This window comes from Limulus polyphemus, unplaced genomic scaffold, assembly GCF_000517525.1.
Source record: "Limulus polyphemus unplaced genomic scaffold, Limulus_polyphemus-2.1.2 Scaffold329, whole genome shotgun sequence".
Classification (NCBI taxonomy): domain Eukaryota; kingdom Metazoa; phylum Arthropoda; class Merostomata; order Xiphosura; family Limulidae; genus Limulus; species Limulus polyphemus.
This window is the reverse complement of record NW_013665939.1, coordinates 617,182-622,519: the sequence shown is the minus strand read 5'-3', so window position 1 is coordinate 622,519 and position 5,338 is coordinate 617,182. Positions and strand designations below refer to the sequence as shown.

The following is a 5,338-nucleotide window of genomic DNA, read 5'->3' as shown; positions in this document are numbered from 1 at the left end:
AAAATGTTTTGAATTGTGTACCAGTTTAACGTTCAATATTATTTATGATTTTAAGTTGATTTATTTTATATTTATGCCTTAGGCCTACAGTACGTTAAGATACTGTATAAGTGTTTAACTTCAAGTTCGTAGAAGCGTTAAAAGAGGAAATAAAGTCGTTTTTGGATGAGTGTTATTCCGCAAGATGTGAGAAGAAAAACTTGGATAGATGATACCACATAATAAATTTACGCGTCTAAATGAAAACTTTTCAGTAAATTTTACGTGACATTTCGAATTCGAGCAGACATCTTCTGTCAGGCACTAAATACCGTGTTACAATGGAATTAGGCTAGAAAAAAAAAGTTTTCAATTATACGTGTAAATTTATTTTATATTATCGTTTGATAAAGTAGTTTATTGACTTTACGTTGAATTATGTCTGAAAGGCTTTAACGCTAAAAACCAGGTTTCGATACTTTTGGTAGGAACACAGAAATTGCTTATTGTGTTGGCATTGCGCTTAACGACAAACAAATAAAGTAACTGGGTCGCAACTAAGAACAATGACCGCTGCAAGATGGCGCCAGAACAACACATAGCGGCCAATAGTGATAGAACGCCGAAGTCGTAATCTAGTCTGTCATGGGATATTTATATGCTTGTGATTTGTCATTTTGTGATGCTATAACAGCAATTGCTATGAAACGGGAACAGGGAAGTAGGAGTTACAGCGCGTACTGGATAGTTTTGGTCATATTTAGAAAGTTTGAACGATTCTCCTTTAGAAAATAAAACTTTTGTAATTAATTGGCAGTCCAGTTTGGCTTTTTCTAAATAAAAGTTTTGTAGTCTGTAGATTTTCAAATACGAAACTAATAGTAACGTTGAAATAGCATATTTAAAATTTTTTTAGCATTTCTTCAGCTTAGGCCGTAACAATAACTATACCCGTATAACTATAAGGCTAACATTTATTATATATCCAAATGTTAAAATGGAAGTTAATCTCATTTGGTATAATTGAATCCAAATCATTGTACTAATACTAGTACTATTACTAGACAACTTTTTATGTTTCATGGGTATATAAGTGTAAAAATCACTGTTTTTAATGTGCATGAAAAAAAAACGTAATTTTAAATAGTCTGTGACTGAAATTGAAAACGAAAGTATTATTTTTTACTCCAAGTTCAAATTTTAATACTTTGTAATCTTTCTGAAAAGAAGGAGCCTTATGGTCTTGCATAGATAACATTGACTAGGCAAAAACAAAACAGTAAGCCACCAATAGGTGGGTATTTGTATCTGCATACAATGTTTTACAATAAAAATGTGACTAAGGATTTTATGATAAAAGATGAATATCCTAATATTAAGGGTGAATTTTTTGAGTGATGAGAAAACCACATATATTATTGTTAGGATATTAAGAGAATTTCACATTTGTGAAATGCAGTTCAATGTTTTATAACTCGTGTTACTTATAGAAGTTACAATTGATGTTTTTGTTTGAAAATATGAAGGATGATAATTTGTGAATTTTTATAAAGATTGCTTATGCATTGTAAATTATTGATGAACTAGTTAATTTGATTTAGCATTTTAGAATCATTATGGAAATTAACATTTCATCAACAAGGGACCATCTGGTTCTTCAAGGCTGTAGCTGTACACCTACTTTTTTGAAAAAGTAAACTCAAACTTACATTTGTTTTTCAGTGAATAAGCAATTCCCTTTTTAAGTTCTTGGAAAGTGTTGGACTCCTGCTGATGGCAACTGGTTTCTATAACCCTGTCATCCTATTAGGAAAATAGAACTTAATTGGAATCTAGCCTGTCTTTTTCATATCTTAAACTTGTGTCCTCTTGTTTTCAGAATATAGCATAAATATATCGGACCTTTATCCTTATGATCTCCCAGATGATATTTTAAACTTCATCACTTACTCTTATTTTATCAAGAGAAAAATAAGATTTAATCCCATAAAGTGATCCATTTCCAGAATCATCCCAGTAGCTCTCCTGTGAACTATTGCTGATAAAACAGAATTGTATATGGTATACTAAGCAATAACTAACTCGTGATTTGTGTAAAAAGATAATAATTTTTTTTATTTGTAATCAGCATGTCTATAAATATACCCTAAAATTCTGTTAATTTTGTTATCAGTAACAGAGAACTGCTTTGAAGGCATGATATGCATATCGTGACTTACCCACCATTATGCCAATATTATATTTTTTAGTCATACTGTTGTGTTCTCATCTATATTAAATGTGTGTGATCCAAGTTGTGATAAACCAAATTTATCTTGCACTTAGTATAGTTAAAGGTTATTTACAATATATTTGTCTAACTCACTAATTGATCAAGATCATTCTTCAGTATCTCAACATCCTCAGTAGAGCTAGAAATACCAAGAACTTAATGTCATCTGCAAACTTTAATTATTTTCATATCAGTAATCATTAATGTAGATGAGAAAGTGTTTTTCAGAGAAAAAATACTTTTTTACCTTATACTTGTAATACAAAAAAATGTACAAATTTATAAAACCTCCCTGTTTTTTTATCGTGATTTAATAACTACCTTGCATCTTTCTAGAAAATTACTTATGACTGTGCAAATAATTGATAAGTTTTCAGTGTGGAAATGAGAAAATCATGTTCTAGGATTAATGAAGAACAAATACCAACAAATTTTGTTCTCTGTTGTGAGTATTGAAGTATTAGCAGTTATGTTTCCCATTTTCTTATTCTTGCCCTTGAACAGAGTATGTAGAGGTAATTCACAAAACAGTGATATTGTTTCTCCAATTCTTTCAGAGGAAATTGCTCTTCCTTTAGGAAGAATCCAATATGTAAAATGTGCATACAGAAAGTTTTTAGGTTGTATTGTGAATCTGACTTTATATTCTGAAATACTTTCAGTTGCTTCAGACGTGCTCTTGTTGTCTCCAGTTAAGCTGATCTCTCATTTGATGTAATCAATATCCTGTCTAGATTAACACCAATGAATTGTTGTTATTTGTCTGTGTTACATAGTTGGGAAAATGGTGTGATGTATTGTTGATTATGATTTTTTTTCAACAAATTAACAGAAACATTGAAAATGTAGCATGGAAATGTGAATTGCCAGAACAGATGGTAGTCAGAAAGGCTATACATATATATTGGTCTGTCATGAAAAAAAAGACAAAAAAGGAAAGGAATGTTAATTTTGGTTGGTAGGCCTTTGAACAACATTTAAGAATGAACGTTCGCTTAGATAACTTAAAATAAGCTCTTCAACTATTAGCCTTTCAGTTATGTTTAAATATCATATATTGCATATTAAAAAAAAAGGATTAAGCCTTTTCAACTAGAAGAGATTTTTATTGTCCTTTAATTTTTGTAGATAAACTTATATAAGTGTTTAAAAATTGAGTATAAATGTTTCAGTTTTAAAGAGGAAGACTTAAAGTTCCAAGGGGGTCGAATGGTAAGGTATAAGTTTTTCTTCCTACACCAAAATAATCACTGTATGAATGAAATCCATTATGTTAACCCAGGACTATTAATATCTGTTGCTATGATGTTAACAAGACATGTTTGTGAAAAGTGGTATTTGTCAAGTGGGCAAAATTAAAAGTTATATCAAGTCTTTTAAAATAATTTTTCTCACTGTAAATTGAAGAATAATATATCTTTTTTTACATTAGCTGAAATGCACACGTTAGCTTAATAAATGCTTTAGAAACAAGATATTTATTTGCATCCTATAATGTTTGTAGTGAACAATATATATTTTAGCCTTGAACTTATACCCATAAAGAATAATTTTGCATAAGTTATTTTTGTGAGATTATTAAGTGTTTTAACTTCAATTTTTACCCTTTGAGTAAATATTATTTTTCTTTAAGAATTTGATCATAATGATTATTTAAAAGGTATGTCTATTTAATCTGAAACAACACTTATTTATTACACAAATAAATTTATTTTATTCTTAAAAGCAACAGTAAAGTCATAACTACAAATTTGTAGGTGCACATTGTGCCATCCTTACTTTTTTTTCTGAGTAAGTGTTAAACTGTTGATTTTAGGTTAACCTGATGTGTTAATGTATCGTGAACCTAAAATCTCCTGTATTCATTGAGAATTACTTTAGCACTATGTATCATGATTTCTAAAACACAATGAAGCACAACCACACACTACATTAAAATATACATCAAAAATCTTGTTATGGATGTAAAATATTACCATTAGTTAACGCCAGTAAGATATAAGTTATCAGGCTTTCATCTCACATGGTGAGGAAAAGATAATGATTACTTAAGGACATTGGACATAATGTTTGGCAAAATCTATCATTCCTCACATAGATGGTTTAGAGAGATCATCATGCAAAGGAAGCAGCTAAAAGTAGTAAATAAATGTTAGCTTAAACTAAGTAGATGAATTAATAATAATATTGTCTGGTGTAAACTTGAATACATTGTCACATTCAGTAAGAAAGTTGGTAACATTAAGAGAAATCAGAAAAAGCATTTATGTATATTTTATTGTAATCCAGAAAACACATGTATCATTTTGGGATAATATGGGTCCTATTGGTCCATCTTGACTGCGCCATCCTCTAAACTAAACTAAAACTATTAATAAATATAGTAAAAAAAATATTAAAGCCAGCCCTTATCAATCATATACTTATCAAGCTTTCTTTTAAACTAAAATTTACTACCTCCACAACTCATTTCAAAGGCCAACCACCATGTTAGAAAAATAAAACTGTCTTAGCTGAAGATGACTTCTACCCTGCCAAAATTTATACTTGTGTCCCCTAGTCCTACTATTGTCACTGTTAAGTGTGAACACAGATGATGCATCAACACTGTCAATTCCCATAACAATCTTAAACACCTCAATCAGACCCCCCCCCCGAACTCTTCTTTTTTTCAAGAGAAAAACAATTTGAGAGATTTTAACCTCTCCTCATATGACAATCCCTGCATCCCAGATACCATTCTAGTAACCCTTCTCTGAATCCTATCAACAATTCAATGTCTTTCCTAAAGTAAGGAGCCCATGACTGAATACAATATTCCAAACCAGCCTAACCAGCAACATATACAATGAAATTATACCCCTTTAGACTTGTATTCAATATTTCTGTAGATACAACCTAAAATCTTATTTGCCCTACCACTAGCAACAGTACATTGCTTGGATGACTTTAGAGACTGATCGACTATTACACCAAGATTCCTTTCTTTCATGACACTGTTAAGGTTTTCCCATTGAAATTATACTTATAATACAAATTATGATAACCCACATGCATTATCTTGCATTTAATATAATTAAAACCCAT

At 30.3% G+C, this 5,338-nt stretch overlaps 2 long non-coding RNA genes across 5 annotated transcripts in view; one reads left to right on the top strand and one right to left on the bottom strand.

The window, feature by feature from the left end:
* LOC111085319 overlaps positions 1 to 4,649 on the bottom strand; it is a 15,892-nt gene extending 11,243 nt beyond the window's left edge. The window contains exon 1 of the long non-coding RNA XR_002610165.1: positions 4,548 to 4,649. This is a non-coding gene — a long non-coding RNA (uncharacterized LOC111085319). The remainder of the gene's footprint in view (positions 1 to 4,547) is intronic.
* The window catches only part of LOC111085318, an 8,847-nt gene continuing 4,110 nt past the window's right edge, over positions 602 to 5,338 (top strand). For 3 of the 4 annotated variants that reach the window (XR_002610164.1, XR_002610163.1, XR_002610161.1), the window contains exons 1-2: positions 602 to 1,273; positions 2,629 to 2,696. This is a non-coding gene — a long non-coding RNA (uncharacterized LOC111085318). Of the gene's footprint in view, positions 1,274 to 2,628; positions 2,697 to 3,423; positions 3,464 to 5,338 lie in introns of all 4 variants that reach the window. The other variant, XR_002610162.1, reaches the window with a different exon arrangement.